The sequence below is a fragment of the Galeopterus variegatus genome, unplaced genomic scaffold, assembly GCF_000696425.1.
Source record: "Galeopterus variegatus unplaced genomic scaffold, G_variegatus-3.0.2 Scaffold275, whole genome shotgun sequence".
In the NCBI taxonomy this organism is placed as follows: domain Eukaryota; kingdom Metazoa; phylum Chordata; class Mammalia; order Dermoptera; family Cynocephalidae; genus Galeopterus; species Galeopterus variegatus.
In genome coordinates, this window is record NW_007726386.1 from 578,821 (window position 1) to 585,855 (window position 7,035).

Genomic DNA, 7,035 nt, shown 5'->3' on the forward strand with positions numbered 1-7,035 from the left:
TCCTAGTATGTCTGAAAATATGCTCTCTAGTAGTGTCCCATAGCATTAAAAAACTTGCTAAAAATGTGAATGCATAATAGAGATTAAGCTCTTTTATCTCATTCAGAAGATCGGTGCAAAACCATTATATGGTGCTTTACCATTGAAAGGATAAAGGGTGAGCTCTTACTATTGAGCTTCAAGCCTCTGGCTCTGAGTAACTGAAAGAAACCCTCCACCACCACTGGGCTATTAGAAGTAGTTCTCTGTAGGAGGCTTTAGAAGGACACCATTCAGCAAGGCTTTGGAAAAATTTTATGCATTACTAAGGAAACACATGGATTAAAAGATTAAGGTAGCATTGAAAAAAGCAAATTTAATGTCTGCCATGGAAATTTTTAGGAGATTACAGGGATTCTATCTTTTCATGTGTAATATATTCAGAGACATTTTCTAGCCTATTGCACTGGATACTTTATACGTAGACCCTATATTGTTGTACTTGGATATAAAGTTCTAAAATTTTTTCCTTACAATATTTGGCAAACATCTTCTAGCATTCTATGCTGTGGACACCTGCAGGAGACCATTGGTGATAGAAAAAGGTAATGAAGTATGAGGACACTATGATAATTGTAATCTGAAAGCTTAAAATCGTGAAAGATTAATTTTGACAATTGTAAGAAATATTTCTATTTAAAAGAACTATGTTAATAGTTTCTAATGATCTGAGTAAGATTAAGGAATATTACATGGGTTAAGGTCGATTTATTCTACATAGTGACAACCACCCTGTGAATAATTTTGTTATGGTTTGGCTCCAACTTACCTCTCCAGTCTTGACTTTTATCATTTTCTTATAAAACAGTTCCTGAATAGACATTTTTCCAGAGAAGACCTGCAAATGGCCAATAGGTATACACAAAGGTGCTCAACATCAATAATCATCAGGAAGAGGTGAATCAAGACCACAATGAGATATCATCTCACATCTGTTAAGATGGCTATTATAAAAAAATAAAAAGATAACAAGTGTTGGAAAGGATGTGGAGAAAAAGGAATCCTTGCACACTATTGGTGGAGATGTAAGTTTGTACAGCCATTATGGCAAACAGCATGAAAGTTGCTGAAATTGTTAAAAATAGAACTACCATATGATTCAGCAATCTCACTTCTGGGTACATATCCATAGGAAATGAAATCAGTATCCTGAAGAGATAGCTGAATGCCCATGTTAATTGCAGCATTGTTCACAGCAGCCAAAATATGTAAACAACCTATGTACCTGTCAATAGTTCAATGGTTAAATACAATATGAGATATGTATATGCACACAGAATGAAATATTATTCAGCCTTAAAATAGAAGCAAATCTTGTCATGAAGGAACATGAAGACATTATGCTCTGTGAAATAAGCCGGATACAGAAAGACAAATACTGCACGATCTCACTTATATGTGGAATCTAAAAGAAGTCAAACTCATAAAAACAGAGTAGAATTTTGGTTACCAGGAGCTGGGGGGTGGGAAAAATGAGAGTACTTTTATCAAAATGTAGACAATTTCAGTTATAAGATGAATAAGTTCTAGAGATCTATTGTACAGCATGGTGACTATATTTGATAATAACATACTGTATATTTGAAATTTGGTAAGAGAGTAGATCTTAAGGGTTCTCACCACCAAAAAGAGGAAGGTTAGCTATGTGAGGTGATGGATATGTGAATCAGCTTGTATCAGAGCATCATGCTGTACATGTTGAATACGTAAATATATAAAATTTTGTCAATTTTATCTTAGTAAAACTGGCAAAAACAATAATACAGCCCCAGGATACATTTTTTTTAAAGATACTTGAATGAATCATGCTGTCTTTTTTTTTTTTTTTAAGCTTTAAGCCTTTTCAGTTGTTTACTTTACCTTTGTTTTAGATGCTTACATTTAAAATCATACTTTAGGTCACTGACTGAACATTTCTCCAGGAAGCCTTTCCTTTCACTCTGAACCCTGGATAAAATGTTCCTTTTTTATGTTTCTGGGGTCCCATGAACTGCCTCTACCATCACATCCATTACTAGTTTTATTCACTCACTCTATATGTAATTACGTATTGCTTTTTTTATGTCAGGATAATTGAAAAATACAAAGACCCTATTCTCACTGAGATTACTTTTTGTGGGTAAAAAATTGATATTAAGTAAGTAAAACAAATAGATAAACTTACGAGTCTATGTTAAAAGTACAAACTACAGTTATTAAAGAAGGGAATTGCTATGATTCTTCTGAAAGCACTAATTACAGTTAGGGGTTATTTCTTGGGGGAGCAGAGTATGAGAACAATAGCAATTGGTATAACGTAGTTTGCTTGGTCAAGGGAAAACATCTCTAAAGAGCTGAAAACTGAATGAGGAGTAAGACCCAACCATGAGAGAGTAAGAAAGAAAGCATTTTCCAACACAAGGGATAGCAAATGACAACACGCAAAAATCGTAAGTTAAAAACAAGTTTGGCATAGAAATAGAAAGAAAATTTGGTTGGTGTAATTAGTAAAGAGGACAGTGATAGCAGGTGAGATCGAAGAGATGAGGAGAGATTGGAAAATATAAAACTTTCTAGGCCATGGTCAGAAGTTTGTCTTTTATTGTAATTACAATGAAAAATCATATGAAGATTTTAAAAGAGAAGTCATGATAGAAACAAACAAACTATTGTCTCAGTATTCCCTCTCTCTCTCTCTTTTCCATTTGGTAGCAGAACCTCCGTGCATTAGTTTGGTGTGTGGTTACTGACATTTTCCAACCTGCCTTACAGGTAGCTTCGGATATGGCCGTTTGTTCCAATGACTTACAAGCAAAAACGATGAGTGCCATTTCCAGGTAATCTTTTTATCTTATACTTTTCTTTATTATTAGCATGTGTATTCTTTCAAATCGTGATATTTCTTTATGCCCTTTGCCTTTCCTATCACTTTCCAAACCCACTCCCTTCCTCCCTCCTCCCCATTGCTCTGAACTTTTCTCTCTTCCTAAAGGTTGCACTAAAAGGTGGAGATGAGCTGGTTTAACCATGCAAATGAAAACATCACCGTAATGAGGAACAGAACAACCAATGGAAGGAGCCTGGGATCTTTGACTTTGATTTGTAGTTTCTCTGCCTGCCCTGTGCCAATAATTTTTACACTTCCATTTTATTTAAGACACTATATTCTGAAGGGTTTTGTTTTCTTTTCCTTCTCTTTCTTCTTCTTTGGCTTATTTTATGTTAAATCAGCGTAATGTAACTTGCTTTGTGTTATTTAAAAAAATAGCTTTTTGGAGATGTAATTTACATGCCATACAGTTCATCCATTTAAAAGTATACAGTTCAATCTCGTTTAGTGAACTCACAGATATGTGCAAACATTACCATGATTTTAGAACACACACACATGCACATATATATATGCAATCTGACTTCAACTCCTTTATCAGATATATGATTTGCAAATATTCTTTTTGTTCTTTGGGTTGCCTTTCACCTTTGTTGTGTCCTTTGAAACACAAATTAAAAAACTGATGAAGTACAATTTATATGTTTGTTGTTGCTTTGTGTTTTTGGTGTCATATCTAAGAATCATTTGTCAAATCCAAAGTTGTGCAGATTTACCCCTATGTTTTCTGCAATTTCACAGTTTTAGCTCTTACATTTAGGTTTTTGATATATTTGAGTTAATTTTCATATGTGTTTGAAGTAAGTATCTAACGTTATTCCTTTTCATGAGACTGTCCAGTTGTCCAAGCACTATTTGTTGAACAATTACTCTGTTCCTATTGAATAGTTTTGAGAGCCTTGTTGAAAATCAGTTTATCACAGAAATGTGGGTATATTCTGGACTCTGATTTTATCCTATTGATCTATAATTCATGAGATGCTACCACACTATCCTGATTACCATTGCTTCATCGTAAGTTTTAAAATCAAGAAAATGTGTACTTGTGCTTCGTTGTTCTTCTTCAGGACTGTTTGGCTACTCTGGGTCACTTAACAATTCCACAGAATTTTAGAATCTACTTGTCAATTTCCTCAAAGAGGTAATCTGGAATTCTGAAGGGGATTGCATTGAACCTGTAGATCAGTTTGGAGAGTACTGACATTTTAACAATGTTGTTTTCCTATCCATGAAGGTAGAATGCTTTTCCAATAATTTTGATCTTTATTTTTTTAACAATATTTTATGCTTTTCAGAATATTATTAGTCTTGTACTTCATTTGTTAAATTTATTTGTACATATTTTGTTTTTTTAAATGTTGTTGTAACTGTAATTGCTTTCTTCATTTCAGTTTTGGATTGTTCATTGCAAGAGCTTAGAAATACAATGTATTTTTGTGTATTGATCTTGTATCCTGAAACTTTGCTGAAGCCACTTATTACTTATAATAGTTTTAATTAGATTTCTTAAAAATTTCTGTATACATTATCATGACATCTGCAAAATGGCATAGTTTTACTTCTTCCTTTCCAATCTGGATGTCTTTTATTTCTTTTTCTTGCCAAAATTCCCTTGGCTAGAATCTTCAGTACAATGTTGAATAGAAGTGGTGAGAGAAAATATCATTTTCTTATTTTTGACATTCATGGAAAAGCATCACCATTAAATATGGTATTAATTGTGGGATTTTTGTAGATGCTCTTTATCTAGTTGAAGATGTTTCTTTCTATTTCTAGTTTGTTCAGCATTTTTATTATGAAAAAATATTAAATGATTTACAAATTTGCAAGTCATCTTTGTTCAGGGTCTGTACTAATCTTCTCTGTAGAATTCCAATTTTAGTACATGTGCTTCCCAAATGAGTATAATGTAAAACAGTTTTAATTTCTTCACATTTTTAATTTTTTTTTCAATTTTATTAGTGATTGGCTTTTTTATTCTTACATTTCCTCCAGTAGATGGCAACTTCCTTTACAGCATGACACAAATAACCCCTGTCATCATTATATGTTTAGTGACCAGCTCTGCAACTTTATATTTTAGATGTTTGATAAATATATTTTTTAATATCAATAAATAGATATTTAGAAGGAAGTAGAATATGCTTTAATTGATTGAATCATTAGAAGACAATGTTACAGTTCTATTTCTATCATAAATACATGATATGGCCCTGTAAAAAGTGTTTCTTCTAGTCTCAGTTACCTCATCTGTAACTTTCATTTGAAGTTAAATAATCTCTAAGTTAATTTAGATCTCATATTATTTTTTCATGCAGTTTTAATTTATTCTTTATTTTAACAAACATTTTCTGACTTGTGAAAAGGCCACTGCCTTTACCATATTAGGCCTCCCCCCGCCCAAAAAAAAGAAAGACAGGAAGAAAAATATTAAAATATTCTATTTATTAATTATCTATTTTTGACTTCCATTATATCATATTTTTACAAAAAAATATCACCTAAGTGCAGGATTAGTGTTCCTGTGTGTACTGATTAAGTAATAGAGGATAAGATATAACTTATTTTTCATAATAGATTAAGGACATAAGCCCAAGATAATGCTCTTTTTACTACATTATACTGCCTGTCACTGATAAGAAGGGAAGTGTCCCATCAGATATACACTTGGAGAGAACAAAGGACATGTTTAGAGAAAAAGAACTTCCAATATAGTTGTCCTTTATATTTCAGAATATCTAGCTTAATAATATTTGATTTACTTAACTGTAAGGTAAAGGAAAAATCGAAGCAAGATTAAAATAAATATTTTTAAATTATTCCACTTTTTACTTTCTGATCTAAAGCCACTGATTTTCAAGGGTAAGCTCCCCCAATCACAAATTTCATACGTATTTCTTAAGTACTTAAACATTCTAAGGATTCCCTATGTGAAACTTATTCATGATATCTAATCTTTAGCAAATAATAAACTTTTTCTTCCCTTATATTTAAATTATTTTCTAAACCCCCAAATTATCCAAAAGAGATAACATGGCTAAAATGGGGGCATTGACCAAATTACTGAATGTTAGTAGATTTTAGGTCTTAATGGAACAAGCTCAATTTAGAGATTCCTGTCTGAGTGAACCTGGAAATATCTTAATTCTTTTCTTGTCAAGATTACTGGAGACGTTGTTTAACATATAGATAAAGAATCAAAAAGAGCTGGTTACACTCCCTCCATTATTCAAAATGAATGGTATCGCCCAGGCAATTCATAACCTTACTAATAAAAACTCCATATTATTGAGTCAAGAAAATGATTAACTCATTGCTAGGAAAACACAAAAAATATAGTATACAAAGTTCTTGGCTTAAAAAGTCACACAAAGGCCTTTCAATTTTCTGATAACATGCTTATTATCTGATAAGTTGAACTCTGAAACTATTTCATTAAAAATTTATTTTTCCGATTTTTACTGCTATTGCTCATAAAGCTTAATTCTGTTATTTAAAAAAATGGATAAAAAATAAAAACCTTGCATCTTAAAATGATTCTCTGCCCTACTTGACTTTTCCTTCTTATTGTATCTGGAGAACAGTCCCTTGCTGTCGGGCCTCCCTGAGCCAGAGGCCGACAAAACCGAGCGGGAAGAGACCCCGGTCCAGCCGGGGGTCCCTTGTGGGGCTGAGCGGGATGATGAGTGTCGCTGGCACGGCCCTTCCCCCCCAGGACCTTCCTCCCCGGGGGCCGAGAAAGAACACCACTGAGCCAGGAGAGTGGTCAAAGCCGGAACTCCGTTTATTTGCAGGGCAGCACAGCTTATATAGGGAAAAAGGGCAGGGTGGGTTTTGATATGAGAGATCAAGCAAAGAGCCAATAAGAAGGGCTTAAAAGGATAGGGTGAGGTGGTGGGGAGGCTTTACGCGAATACGGAACTAAAGTTGCTGAATCACTGGGACCCGGAAGGGCGAGGCTGGCAGCTACGTGCCGTTGAGCGCTAGTGAAATGGTGGCCGCACATGAACTGGGGCCCGTGTGCGTCAGGGCGCATGCGCGCAAAGTTATGCCCAACAAAGATACCAATGTATTTCCAGTTCTTAGCACATGGCTTGGCCCATAGTAGATGTTCATTACAAATTTTT

General features: G+C 34.0%; 1 pseudogene; it reads left to right on the forward strand.

Annotated features, from left to right (window-relative positions):
• Positions 1-2,802: 2,802 nt before the first annotated feature.
• The window catches only part of LOC103585822, a 13,124-nt pseudogene continuing 8,891 nt past the window's right edge, over positions 2,803-7,035 (forward strand).